This window comes from Bos javanicus, chromosome 23 (assembly GCF_032452875.1).
Source record: "Bos javanicus breed banteng chromosome 23, ARS-OSU_banteng_1.0, whole genome shotgun sequence".
Lineage (NCBI taxonomy): Eukaryota > Metazoa > Chordata > Mammalia > Artiodactyla > Bovidae > Bos > Bos javanicus.
The window spans coordinates 25,757,966-25,773,785 of record NC_083890.1 but is presented as its reverse complement, the minus strand read 5'-3'; positions in this window follow the sequence as shown (position 1 = coordinate 25,773,785).

Below are 15,820 nucleotides of genomic sequence, written 5' to 3'. Positions count from 1 at the left end.
TGATTGAGCATTGAAGACAAACGTTCAATGACAGAGGAAACTACGACTCAACACCCAGGTGTAGTACATTAGAAAGTAATGTACCCAATACATTAACAAGATCTTCCCTTTTATTGCCTAACAGTTACTGACAGTCAAAAGACAAATACAAAATTCACCCCAAAAGAAGTAACATGTCAGGAATGGAGGAGGACTAATTTTTCAAACACTGCCATCGTTTTCTGTGGGGCCTAACCAATACTCATTTCTGAAAATCGAAATCATGAGATTCAAAGCCCATTTCACGACTTAGAGGGATATACACTCTTTCTTGGTGGTTCAGATGGTAAAGAATCTGCCTGCAATGCAAGTGACCTATGTTCCATCCCTGGTTGGTAAGATCCCCTGGAGAAGGGAACGGTTATCCACTTCAGTATTCTTGCCTGGAGAATTCCATGGACAGAGGAGTCTGCTGGGCTACAGTCCATGGGGTCACAAAGAGCAGGACATGATGAGCGACTAACATTTGCACTTTTCACTTTTTTCATGTTGCACTTCCATATATGCCCGGGTTCCAAAAAGAATAAGATTGAAAATGACACCATGGAAAGAGATAGCATAGTTTGCCCTCAGTGATAAAAGTCATATCAATAATTGGTCTTGCCTTACTCCATTGTCCTTTTTAAGAACATGCAGACAACAAAGAAAACTCATTTGTAAGAGAGGTACTTGCAAAGACATGAGGAGGGACCGAGTCCCTCTGTCCACAAATTTACCTGTAAGAGTAGTCATTTAACTCCTGTCAAATACATTTATTTGATATTACTGAGTTGAATTTTCTTTGAAATAAAAATTGTCACTGAAAACTGTCTTTAAAGGATACCAAAATTATTAAAATTTTATCCACTTTTGGAAAAAAAAAATTCTCAGTGACTTCCCAGGACAATGGTTTCATTATCTTTTACATCAAAAATTGAGACTTGAAAGAGAATACAAACAAGTGAACATTTCCTGAGATACAAATATAATATTGGAAATCTTAAATTCAGGAGAGTTTGGATAAGATACTCAAGCTCAGTGGAAGAATGTGCCTCAAGTTTATGGATGAAGGAAGAATATCAGAATACACACAGGCTTTGAAGGGACACAGCAACTGCACTCTGTGGGCAGTTTCTCTCAACTCTGCAGGTTTGGGAAAGTCTCATTTGCTTAAATGTGGACTGGTGAAATTGGAATGTGATAGAGATGCTAACTAGGGAGGTGTCCTGGGAGACACACAAAGTGGAGTCCTAATCTAATGCTCTTCATCTCATAAACTTTTCAGTGAGCCTTATAACAAACCACCAAAAAAATAGAAAAAATAAAGACAAGGTTAATAGGAAATAAATGATACAGAACAACAGTAAAGAAATTGAAATATATTCTAGGTTGAGAAAATAAATGGAGAGAACTTTCTACGGGGAAGTCTATAAATAAAATCTGTAAATGTACACATCCAGGAGAAGGGCAAGACAAGGAAAAGCATTAAGTCTGGAAAGATAAGGGTGCAAGCAATTCAGTCATGTAATAGGGATTTGTGAATAACGAGTTTTTGAAATACTTACTCTTTGTTTCCTGAGGTTCTTCAAAAAAAAAAAAATGAAAAGTTTAAGGTCAATATCATGACAATGGAAAACCAAGAAACAAAATTTATGCAGATACACAGACAGACATCACACACATAGGGGATGACATCTCACATTGTCAATAAAGGAATAGGAATCAAAAAAAAATCATCTTAAGAAAAAACTATTAAAAGAATAGTTTTGAAGTTTATATTTGAATAATATTCTTGGGCATCCCTAGTGCCTAGTGCCTTCATGGTAAAGAATCTACCTGCCAATGCAGGAGACATGGGTTCAATCCCTGGCCCAGGAAGATCCCAGATACCACAGAGCAACTAAGCCCATGTGTCACAACTATTGAGCCTGTGCTCTGGAATTCGGGAACCACAACTACTGAGCCCACGTGCCACAACTACTGAAGCTTGCACACTCTAGAGCTTGTATTCTGCTTGCAACAGAGAGAAGTCACTGCAATTAAAAGCCCACACACCACCACTAGAGAGTAGCCTCTGCTCTCTACAACTAGAGAAAAGCCCGCACGACGATGAAGATCCAGCACAGCCAAAAGCTAACTAAATAAAATTATACATATATATATATGTATATATATTCTTTAGCTTTTTTGCTATTTTGTCATAACAAGTGATTTGGTATTAGGAATATTTGATTTATTTATTAAGTATATTATTTATTATTATTAATTATTTATCCATTAGGGTTATTAGTACTAACAAATTCTTTGGGTTGTTACATAGTAGATGGTGTCCACTTCATTATTATAATACCTAAGATGCCTTTGAAAACACAAATATTGACTTAACATCTTTGGCCAGTGTTGCAAAGGAAATGCAGGAGTTGTTTCCTGGATAATTCTATTCACATTTTTATCAACTGATGAATACATAAACTTTCATAATAGGAATTTCTATTTTAAATAATACCTAAGTGAAGTACTTCTTAATGGAATCAAATGAAAGAAGGGATTTAAGTACTAAATGACAGTTAAACTGTTGTAAAGCAAATGACTGAGCATATATTGGAAAAATTCATACTTCAGAATCTTGAAAATGCAGACTTTTGAAATGTATAACTGCTAAAATTTAGTTAACCCAAAGGAAATGTCTGCCTAGATTGTATCAAGAAAAGAAATTACAGAAGAAGTAATGAGGGAAATTGAATAACAAAGGCAGAAGGCAGGCTTCATTTGGAAAGACAATCACAAGAGAAACCATATGCACACGCATGATGTAAGCCACATGCATGATGGTGTTGAGGAAGATGATAATTCAGTGCTGAAGACAAAGTTATGAGAAACACATGAGAGCTCACTTAGGTTCACAGTGAAATATGCTGTGAGACATGCCTTTTTCCATCTTCAATTTATTAATGGAATATAATAAAGGGAACAACTATACGTTTAAATTAAGAAGAAAATGGCAGAAAGAGAAGGAGGAGGTCAAATATTTTTTTAATGCTTCCTTGGTTTTCTCTTAGATTCAAACTGAAAGACATATAAAAATCCAAACCATATGGTTCATGTCCATCTCACTAATGAGAAATCATGCAATTTAAACTTCATACACTCTTTTCCCAAATGGATATACAATAGGAAACAGCCCAATAAGAGACAGATTACGAGTTCCTGCAGGTTAAGCAGTATCAGCCTTTAGTATTGTGTTAGTCCTTCTAACTACATAAAAATAAATATATATATTTTAATACCATTAACAGACATACTGGAGATATATTTTAAAAGTGATGAGGAAACGAACAATAAAGGGACCCTTCTCTACATATGAGTTAATGGAGACTTAGGCACGTTTAGCCTCCTACAAAATATAAAGAGGTATCTCGTTAAGTTCAATTTCACTGAAATAAAAATGTAAACGAAAAATATCAAGAGAATACAGGTGGTAAAAGCTTAGTATACAAATTTACGTTTTCTGAAAAACTCTTTTAAAAGTTTCCAAGGAAAAATCACTATTCTTTTCACTAACACAACATTTCATTAATGAGAAATATGTTATGAAATGAACTTTCTTTAAGGCTCTTTAATTTCCTTCTGGGAAATTCTTAAACACGTTAAGAAAAAATGCAGCTTTCAAAAACTAGCAATTTTGAAAGAAAACAAAATATTAGGTAAAACACTGATTAACCTCAGAACAAATGGTTAATAAGATCCAGGTTTATTGGAGAGTTAGCTTAGAGCTCACACTTGACCAATGAATGACATCAGAATTTATAGTCTTTGGAGGCGCAGAAGGTGGAGAAGCTTTACTTGGCAAATTCGGAGTTTTCTTTTCACTTAAGTTTTGGGTCAGTATCAATTGTATGGATATTGTCCCTTGAACTTGACAAGTCATAGAAATTCTACATCAGTAGTTATTTGCATGAGAACATACACAGGATGGAAGAGATGTGGTGATCAGCCTAACATACCTCAATTTTACAAAAATCAAAATAAAATCAACAAGTTCCTGTGGACATATGAATATTTTTAAAGCTAATGTTTACAGAAATATAAGGTATCCAACGAAACCAAGGAATGGGAAGAGATGGAATTACTTAAAACAAACAGAAAAAATTACAAGGGTTGTAGTCTATATAAAATATTGGTAAGTGAAGGGAGAAAAATGAGTCAATGAATGAAATATAAAGAGAAAGGCAGACAACGTTACAATTATTTATAGGTTAATGGGGTAGAGAGTGTCAGAAAAATTTACCATATATTTTTCGAAGATCCCCTGAAAAATAAAATGAGAAGATCTATGTAATTATTAAAAAAAAAAAAACAGAGACAATTCACTTTATTTAAAATATTGTTTGTAAAAATCAAAGTTATTCTTAGTCTAATACATACAAATACAGAACAGTAAGACACATATGGAACATAAATATAAAAGGAGCACACACACACACATTTAACACATTCAGAATGACCAAACCCTCACTTTGCTCAAGGATATGTTCTAGAAATTGAGAGGGGCATAAAGAAAGTCATGTTACTATATTGAGAAAGAATTTTAGGAATTTATTTCTAGAAGTAATCTTTTTAAATAGTTCATAGTCTCCTTTGACATGAATTACGCATTCATTATTCAGTTTGTGCTTCTGTTAGGTCCATACCATTTCTGCCCTTTATGTTGCCCATCTTAATGTGGAAAATTCTTAAAGAGATGGGCATACCAGACCACCTGACCTGCCTCCTGAGAAATCTGTATGCAGGTCAAGAAGCAACAGTAAGAACTGGACATGAAACAACAGACTGGTTCCAAATCAGAAAAGGAGTATGTCCAGGCTGCATATTGTCACCCTGCTTATTTAATTTATATGCAGAGTACATCATGAGAAACGCTGGGCTGGAGGAAGCACAAGCTGGAATCAAGGTTGCTAGGAGAAATATCAATAACGTCAGATATGCAGATGACACCACCCTTATGACAGAAAGTGAAGAACTAAAGAGCTTCTTGAAAGTGAAAGAGGAGAGTGAAAAAGTTGGCTTAAAATTCAACACTGGAAAACTAAGACCATGGCATCCAGTCCCATCTCTTCATAACAAATAGATGGGGAAGCAATGGAAACAGTGAGAGACTTTATTTTCTTGGGATCCAAAATCACTGCAGATGATGACTGCAGTCATGAAACTAAAAGATGCTTGTTCCTTGGAAGAAAAGCCCTGACCAACAGAGACAGCATATCAAAAAGAGCAGAGACATTACTTTGCCAACAAAGGTCTGTCTAGTCAAAGCTATGGTTTTTCTAGTAGTCATGTATGGATGTGAGAGTTGAACTATAAAGAAAGCTTAGCACCAAAGAATTGATGCTTTTGAACTGTAGTATTGGAGAAGACTCTTGAGAGTCTCTTGGACAGCAAGTAGATCCAACCAGTCAAACCTAAAGGAAATCAGTCCTGAATATTCATTGGAATGACTGATGTTAAAGCTGAAACTCCAATCCTTTGGCCACCTGATACAAAGGACTGACTCACTGGAGGAGACCTTGATGCTGGGAAAGATTGCAGGTGGGAGGAGAAGGGGGTGACAGAGGATGAGATGGTTGGATGGCATCAGGAATCAATGGATGTGAGTTTGAGTAAGCTCTGGGATTTGGTGATGGACAGGGATGCCTGGTGCACTGCAGTCCATAGGGTCGCAGAGTCAGACAACACTGAGTGACTGAACTGAACTAAACTGATTCCATTTGTAAGATAAATAAGAGTTTATTATCATTTTTTAAAATAGTTTATTTAAAAAAACAGTTTATTACTATTTAAAAAAAATAGTTTCCCTGTCTTTCACCAGGGAATCTAAAAGGATAGAATTGTCTCTTTCAAAGTTTATATCTTTAAACTCTATCTGTAACAGTAGTCATGTGCTCATTAAATAGATGAATTTTTTAAATGAATTTCATTGAAATCTAAAATACAGTTGTAATACATCATTACCCAAAACACATTAAACAATAAAAAATATATTTCTGATTGAAAATGATTCAAAGAAATGGAAAGATATTCCATGTTCTTGGATTATAAGTAATAATATTGCTAAAATGTCCATACTGCTGCTGCTGCTGCCAAGTCACTTCAGTTGTGTCCGACTCTGTGTGACCCCATAGACGGCAGCCCACCAGGCCCCCCCGTCCCTGGGATTCTCCAGGCAAGAACACTTGAGTGGGTTGCCATTTCCTTCTCTGAAAATGTCCATACTACACAAAGCAATAAAAAGTTTAATGTGATCCCTAAAAATTACTTCTGACATTTTTCACAGAACTATAGCAAGTAATACTGAAATTTCTATGAAACGACAGAAGACCCAGAATTGCCAAAGCAATCCTGAGGAAAGAGAACCAAACTGGAGTCATAATGCTTCCAAACTTCAGACAATACTTCTATTTTCCAGAAGAATCATGTAAAATTATTTGTATACCTGAAAATGCTTGGACAATATGGTAAAGAGAACTGGATAAATGAGCTTCAAATTCTTTTTTTCTTCTCTCTCTCTCTTTTTTATTTTTTTAAAATATAAATTCATTTATTTTAATTGGAGGTTAATTACTTTACAATATTGTATTGGTTTTGCCATACATCAACATGAATCTGCCGCAGGTGTACACATGTTCCCCATCCTGAACCCCCCTCCCTCCTGCCTCCCCGTACCATCCTGCTGGGTCGTCCCAGTGCACCAGCCCCAAAAATCCAGTATCAAATTCAAATTAACTAATGATTGATGTTTACTCATGTCTGAGTGGACAATACATGGAAAAACATTACTCACATGATAGACATCTTCTCTCATCTCTAAATGTTTGATAAGTATCATTGCCATAGAAATGTTCCTTGAACTTGATATATGTGATGGACATCCTATCTTTGGATGTGTTTCAGAAAGGAAAAGAAAACGTACCTAACAGACTAATGCCCTTTGTCTCACCAACTACTCAGTGAAATGACTGCAAGTGTCTGGAAAAGCCAATATCCAGAGGTAAAGAATGGTTTGGAATTTAAAAAGCAGGAATGGAAAATAAAGGAAGCTTGGGAAACTAAAATGACACTAACTCTAGGTCACTTAAGAAAGAAGTGCCATCCCAGTGCACCAGCCCCAAGCATCCTGTATCCTGCATCAAACCTGGACTGGCAATTCGTTTCACATATAATATTATACATGTTTCAATTCCATTCTCCCAAATCATCCCACCCTCGCCCTCTCCCACAGAGTCCAAAAGACTGTTCTATACATCTGTGTCTCTTTTGCTGTCTCACATACAGGGTTATCGTTACCATCTTTCTAAATTTCATATAATACGTTAGTATACTGTATTGGTGTTTTTCTTTTTTTTTTTTTTAATTAATTTTATCTTATTTTTAAACCTTACATAATTGTATTAGTTTTGCCAAGTATCAAAATGAATCCACTGTATTGGTGTTTTTCTTTCTGGCTTACTCACTCTGTATAAGAGGGCTGGTATGGGGAGGGAGGTGAGAGGTGGGTTCAGGATGGGAACACGTGTACTCCCGTGGCGGATTCATGTTGATGTATGGCAAAACCAATACAATATTGTAAAGTAATTAGCCTCCAATTAAAATAAATAAATTTATATTAAAAAAAAGAAATCTGAGAAGAAGAAGAAAAAAAAAAGAAGTGCATAATCGTTTAATTGGGAGGGAAATGTAGACATTCAGGAGATGAGCAGGCCTATAGTAGATACAAATTAAAAGGCAGAAAATGTTAATGCAATGAGGAACCATCATTTTAATGGAGTTGGGAGCAACAGGTTTTTTGAAAATTTACCTACTGTCCTTGCAGGTCTTTCTGAAAGAGAAAATAAAGAGATTAAAGTAAATACAATATAAAAATGGGAAGGTAATTTAAATGCAATGAAAAACATATGTTTCAAAGTGAACCCACATGGAAGTGCACACAAATACACACATGTACATACCACTGCATGAACACACGCACTCCCACAATAAACACATGTCCAGTGGCTGAGAGCTCAAATATTTCCAAAGCGTATTTTTCTCAAAATGAAAATGGGCATAAAATGAATGAGTATTCTGATTTGATACAACATTTAAGAAACTTCAGTTCTCGTGGCACCCTTTAAAAAGTTCCTCATCATATTTGATCATTCAATTTGTATGACCTGATAAGTACTTTGCCTTTTAGTTAATATGTACATTCATTTTGGTTATTATATCTAAGTGATATAAAGTAGCCACAAACACTGAATTGGAGGCGCTATCCCTGAATTGGAGGATCTACCACTACTTCTAGTGGTACTACAGAATATATCGTCTGGGCTCCACCATTAAAAATATTTTCATCAACGAGGAATACATAACACTGTGTATGTGAAGTTCTCTTTTCCTAAATAAAATTTCTCTTAAGTTCCCTGAGAACAAAAATAAAATAATGATTGTGAAGTGGGTCTGAATCAAGTGACTTAGGTATATTTTGGACAAAACTTTCACTTCAGACACTTTGAAAACCATAATAGCTACAGAGGACTAGGATTAGTAAAATTTACTTGACTGAAAAGGATTCATTATAATAATGAATTATTCATTATTCATTCATTCATTCATTGTAATAACAGGACAAATCAAATAGCAATATTGGGAAAATAATTTAATAGCAAATGAAGATGAAACCCTTAGTTGTAAAGATAAGATTCAGAAAAAAAAATATGTAAAATATTCACAACTTGGAGTCAAGAAAAATGATCTTTAGAAGTTGAAGTGAAAGGCACAGGTAACAGATGAAACCATGTTTACATACAAGGAAACACACTTATAGGACTTACCTTGCTCCCCTTCACATTTATCAATTAAAAAAAGAAAGAAACAATTTATTCAAAATTAGTCATGATGTCAGAAAGAAGGAGGACAAAACTTTCAAATACTTCCAAAGTTGTTTCTGAGAGTTGTATTCTGAGAATACAGACTGCAATGTTCAAAGACCATCTCATCAATCAAAGATTGATGCACTTCTCATCATGCACTTCTTTTTTTTTTTTTTTTTTAAACAGTAAGACTTAGTTTATTCCACATTTACCTTGAAATTCCCTTGAGGGCACAGTTTCATCATGCACTTCTGTACATGATGCACCTCCTGATGACAAAGGGATAAAGAGATAATTATAGACTGCAAGGCAGTATGATAGCCCTCCCTCCAGGTTAAAGGATACGGCATATGCCAATCATTGGTTTGTATTGGGCTTTCCAACTTTTTCAGAGTAAAAGGAAAACATACATTCGTAACCAAAAAGAGATACTTGCAAAGAGAAAGAATAGATCAAAGCCACCATTGCCCAATAATCTGTGCATTACATACAGCTTCATTGAAATAGTAAATCAATATATAGTTGAATTTCCTTTGAAATAGAAATTGTTTAAAAATACAAATACATGGAACCTGTTAAAGTTCTAATTGCATTATATTTGTATTGTACAGTAATATCTTAGGCAATATCCCACAGTAATGATTTCTATGTCTTTCACAGGAAAAATTAAGAAATCAGAAAAGTAAAAATGTTAGTCACTCAGTCGTGTCTGACTTTGTGAACCATGGACTGTAGCCTGCCAGGCTCCTCTGTCCATGGGATTCTCCAGGCAAGAATACTGGAGTGGGCTGCCAGTTCCCCATCCTGGGGATCTTCCAGACCAAGGGATTGGACCTGGATCTCCTGCATTGCAGGCAGATTCTTCATGGTCTGAGAGGTACATAGTAACGGAACATACCCTGAGAATTAAATTCTTTCTACAAATACAAAATAGGAACTGAAGTTTAATAAAAGTAAATTGTTTCATTGCAAAGGTAAAAGAGAAAGAAGAGCACTTAACATACATGAAAATTTCCATGAGAATCATAAAAGAATATTCATATACTTTGTAAGTGTTCTTTATATATTCTAGATGTTATTGTTGTTGTTTAGTGGCTGAGTCATGTTGGACTACTTTTCGACCCCATGGACTGTAGTCCACCAGCCTCCACTATCTGCAGGATTTCCTAGACAAGAATGCTGGAGTGGGTTGCCATTTCCTTCTCCATGGCATCTTCTCCTCCCAGGGACTGAACCTGAATGTCCTGCATTAACAGGTGTATTTTTAACACTGAGCCATCTGGAGGGTTCAAATATTCATATATTTTGGAATGCTCCGGTAATATGCTCTATACCAGTGGGATAATGAGGCTCAAATTCATCTTTGACCAATGCACAATATCAGAATTGACACATGCCTTTTTAGATAGACAAACTGAAATCAGCAAATGAGAGTCTCCTTTCATCTCTTAGATTATAAAAGCATCAGTGGTATGAAAACTGGCTCACGCACGTGGCCTCTGTGACAGGAGGCCTAATATTGGATGTGTTCCAGGAAAAGGTACAAAATGGAAACGATGCCCCTATCAGACTAGAGCCCTTTATCTCATCGCCTTCTGAGTGAAATCATAGCAAATGCTTGGGAAACAGAAAAAGCTAATGTCATAGGGAAGGAGCACTTTGGAATGAAAAGAAAGGAATATGGAAAATGCAGAAAGAGGGAAGTTGTAAGAAGAGAAACTTAATCTGGGAAAAGTCTGTAAGATGTTAATTGAGAAAGTAAAGGTAGACCCCCAGGAGAAGCGTGAACCTGTGACTGACATCAGATTAAAAAGCAGAGAATATTAAGGCAACAGGAGAGTAGTCATTCTACTCAGGTGGGGAGGAGGTTTACAGGATTTCAGAAAATTTACCATCTGATGTCTGATGTTGTTCTGAAATAAAAATGGAGAGATCAATGTAAATATCATGGAGAAGAATGTGAGAAAATTCAAATTTAATGCAAAATTTATATAATAATAAACCAATGAGGGCAATGATGCACACACACACACAAATGCTGTGACATAGGGCCAGTTTTACCCTGAGGGTATACTCCCTGAAACAAAAGTGTTATTAAATTAGTGAATTTAATGGTCTGTGAGAAAATTTTAGGGAATAGTAGTTCTCATGGTTGCCTTTTAAAATATTCCTTATCCTTTTAGACATTACTTAGGGTTTTATTATTTAATTTGTATGACTTCATAAGTACACTGGTTTTCAATTTACATGCACTGTTTGATTCTATTTATTATACAATCTGTTTCCACAATAAATACTAGACGAGAGGATCCTGAAGCACTGCTTCCAGAGATACTACAGAGAAATTTACCTGAGCACATCAATTCACATTTTAACCAACTGATACATAAATAACCTGTGTTTTGTAAGTTTCTATTTTTAATAAATGCCTAACTAATGTTCTTCTTAATAAAATTCCATGAAAAGAAGGAAATGAAGTGTTACATGGCAGTGAAATGCAACTGTAATGGTTTAAATCAAATCACCTGATGCATCTTGGACAAAACTTTCCCATCTGCATTAAGGGAAGTGCCAATACTTTAGATGTATTTGTTTAATAAATTGCCTGGCTCGAAAGGAATATCTGCATAGGTTGCAACAAAAGGACATATTAAGGAAGAAATAGAGTCGGGTATTTGAATAGCAAATGATGATGTCTACCGTCCCGGCAAAGATAAGTTTGAAGAAAATAAACATATGTAAGTCCAATGAGAATGATGATTTAAGGGGTTTAGAGAAAATACAAAAAGCAGATAATACTTTGATTATGTACACAGGGAAATACATTAATGTGATTTGCCACTTTCTTCTTCATATTTATTGAGAAAATAAAAACAAGAAGAGACTATTAATCCAAAATGAGGACCCAATGGCAGGAAGAAAGGAAGACAGAACTTTCAAAGTCTGTTATAGTTCTCACCGCGATCCTAACTGGCACACATTTCTGAGAATTGGTGCTACAAGATTGAAAGCCATCTCGCCAATCAGAAAAAAACTGTGTGTGTGTTTTATTTCCTTATACCCCTTGTTGAAAAAGGAACAAGATTGCCAGTACACCACACAAGGAAGTAGACTGAAATGCTGTTCTGTTTCTCTGGGATACAAGATATAGCAATCATCCCTCTAGTATTTTGCCTCCTACATCTTTCAGAATAAAATGAAAATACACACTTATTCATAAGAAACATACTTGGAAACAGATGAAAAGAACAGTATAAAGCTGCCCATCTGTCCACTACTCTATCTGTGGAAATAGTTACATAAAGATTATATACATGATAAATCAGTATATTCTTGAGTTGAATTATCTTTGAATTAAAAATTTCCATTGAAAAATTATCATTAAAAGAGGTCATTAAACCTTCTAAGAAGTGTATTTGTGTATAAGAAATATGTTTTTAAAAAACTTACAATAATAGTTGCCCATGCATTACACAGGAAAAATTGAGAATTAACAGATACACAATGTTGGAACACTCCCTGTGCTATAGAACTCCTCTTTACATATTTAATAGAAATTGCAGTTTGTGTTAATGATAATCGTGACACTGAAAATACCCAAATCACAAAACAATGTTTTGGTTAAAAAAAATTCTGAGAAGACTAATGGGAAATATTTTCACACCTGGGATTCTTTGGACAATAAATTCTGTCACAGAGAATAAGCCTTAATTTCTCATTGTCTAATGGATTGTAACATAAATTTCATAGGCTTTGGAAGAACAAAAGATGGACAAATTTCACTCAGTATGTGAGATCACTTCTCATGTCTTTTAGTTTGGGCAAGTTTCATTGGCATCAAAATGAGCCGTTAAACTTGAGATATGTGCCAGAGTTCCCATCTTGCAATGTGTTCTGCAAAAATATGCAGAATGGAAACAGTGTGCCTTTCAACTGAATGCTCTTCATCTCAACAACTTCTTAATGAAACTATAACAGGTATAGAAAGAAAGAAAATACTGATGATTATGGGGAAAAATTATATAGAGCAGAAAAAGTGAGAACTGAAAAAGATTATTAGAGAAACTAAGGAATGAGAACATAATCTGAAGATCTGCAGCTTAAAAATTAGGGAGGGAAAGGCAGAGACATAGGAAAAGAACAAGACAAGGAGAGGTGTATAGATTAAGAGCATGGGAATCTCAAGGGCTCAAGAAATCAATCATGTGAGAGCAGTCTGTGAGTAACAAGTTTTCAGAGATTTTACCCTTTTTTCCCTGAGGATCTTCTGAAAAATAAAAAGGGAGATCAATAAAAACATAATGTAAATACAAATCAAATGCACAATTAATTCAAAATTTATGTTTAAAATTAATCCTATCACAAGTCAGATAAACACATTCTTACACACACACACAAGCACGCATACATTGCATGAGGTACACATAAACTCATGCATACAGATGCACCATGTCTAAGGTCTCAATTATGTCCATAGCATGCATGCGTGCTAAGTTCCTTCAGTCGTGTTCAATACTATGCAACCCACTAGTATCTATTTATGTATCCACAAGTATAGATTTATAGGAATTACCTTTGACTTCTTCACATTCATGAATAAAATAATTGAGAAAGAAGCAAATCAATATGAGGACACAATATCAAGAAGGAAGGAGGATAAAGATTTTATACACTTCTATAGTTTTGTCTGAAGCTCTAATTGATACACATTTTGTAACCAGGAAGTTCAAAGACCATCTTATCAAAGAGAGTAAACACTGTTTTACTAGAATACACCATTTGCTGTCAACAACTAAACTTGAAAATGATTCCATATTAGAAGAAAGAGTAGCACTTCCTCTGGGATAAAGATGTATATATAACAAGCATTGATTTTTCGTTGAGGCGTCTACATTTTTCAGAATAAAATAAAAACCTACACTTACACAAGAAAGATGCTCATAAAGAGATAGAAAAACAGCAGAGTAAAGGCACTGCTCTGCCCAAAACTATTTTAGAGGTAGTCAGATAAAGCCCAGTATATGTATTAATTTGATATATTCCTTAATTGAATCCTCTTGAAATTAAAAAATAAGTTGAAGAAGTGGCATTAGAAACAGGATGCTATAGTCCTAATAATTATATTATTGTAAGGAAAAAAATGGCAACATTCTAGAATAATTGCTTCACATATCATGTAAGTGAAAATTAGGTCACAGGCCACACAGTGCACTTGGCTCCTGCTTCTTTTGACACACAGCTGGTAAGAGGAGAGATCCATTAGAATCAACATCCCAGACAAAGTATATTATCTATCTCCATTGCTACTTCATTTGATTATATTATGAGTTCTTGCCAATGAAATAGCGAAATTTATAGGATTGTTTCTTGCCTGGAACTGGTTTCTGCTGTGACTTTCTCATGACCTCTTTCTGCATGAAAAGGAAAAATATTAAAATCATTTACTTCATAATTTTTGTTAAATTCATTCAATTTCCCAGTTTTCTTACTCTGATGAAATACACATAACAAAATTTATTATCTTAACCATTTTCCAGTGTAGAATTTGGTTGTGTTAAGTATATTCATATTGTGCAACCATCATGAACAACCATCTTGCAACACTGAAACTCTGTACCTATTAAAAAATAATACCTACGGTTCCCTCTTTTCAATCCCTGGGAACAATCGTTCTACTTTCATTTTCTTTCCTTTTTAAAAAAAATTTCTTCCTTTTCTTCATGCTCCAGTTCCTGGTAGAGCAACCTTCTATTCCGTTTCTGTGTTTGGATTTTTTTTTTTTTTTTTGAGTTCACATATAAATTAGATCATGCAATATTTATCTTTATATGTCTGGTTTATTTCACTTAGCAAAATGTCTTTCATGCTCATTCATCTTGTCAAAAAAAGGTAATATTTTATTCTTTCTTAAGGCTGAATAATATATCATTGTATCCTATACATATTCTCCTTATATACTTGTCTGTTGATGTAAAATTAGGTTTTTCAATGTCTTTATTGTTGTATAATGCAGCAATAAACTAAGAGCGAAGATATTGCTTTGAGATCCTGTTTCCTGCTAGTGGTTTTATGATTTCAGGTCTTATGTTTAAGTAATTCACAAGGGAAATAATTCCAGAAGAAAAATCGGAGCATCAGAAAATAAACAACATCAAAAGTGGTAAATATCTATGTGTATATGTGTAGTTGAATCTTAATCACTCAGTCATGTCCAACTCTGTGACTCCATGACTATAGCTTGCCAGGCTCCTCTGCTTACGTGGAATTTTCTAGGCAAGAATACTGAAGTGGGTAGCCATTCCCTTCTCCAGGGGATCTTCCTGATCCAGGGATTGAACCTGGGTCTCATGCATTGTGGGCAGATTCTTCATTGTCTGAGCCACCGGAATAAAAATCTAGGTATATAAAATAGTTAACTTTCCTCTTATTTTCTTCTAAAGACATAAATATCTGTTTTATAAAAAATCAAATATTGATGTGTATTTTTCATAAACTATGGAAGGTAGGGGAGATAAAAGGACCTATGTTGTTGCTGTTTCTATATTTTGAATAAATATAAAATGCAAGAATGATGTAAAGTGTTAGAGCTAAAAAGTCAAAAGATAAAACAATATCCTATCCTGAAATTATTTGAATAATCCAAAGAAAACTGAAAAGGGCAGACAAAGTACAAAAATCAGAGGACATAAGTAAAAATATATTATACAAAATGGTAGACATGCATCCAACCATATTCAGAATTATACCAATGCACTGAAGAACATATTCTAGAAGCAAATTGAATGCAGAATATAACTAGAAGAAAGGCAATACTTACACTACTTTGAATGCTTTTTTAGCAACTTGTCAACTTCCACAAAACAACAAAAATCTAAAAAATAAAAGAAACAAATAAT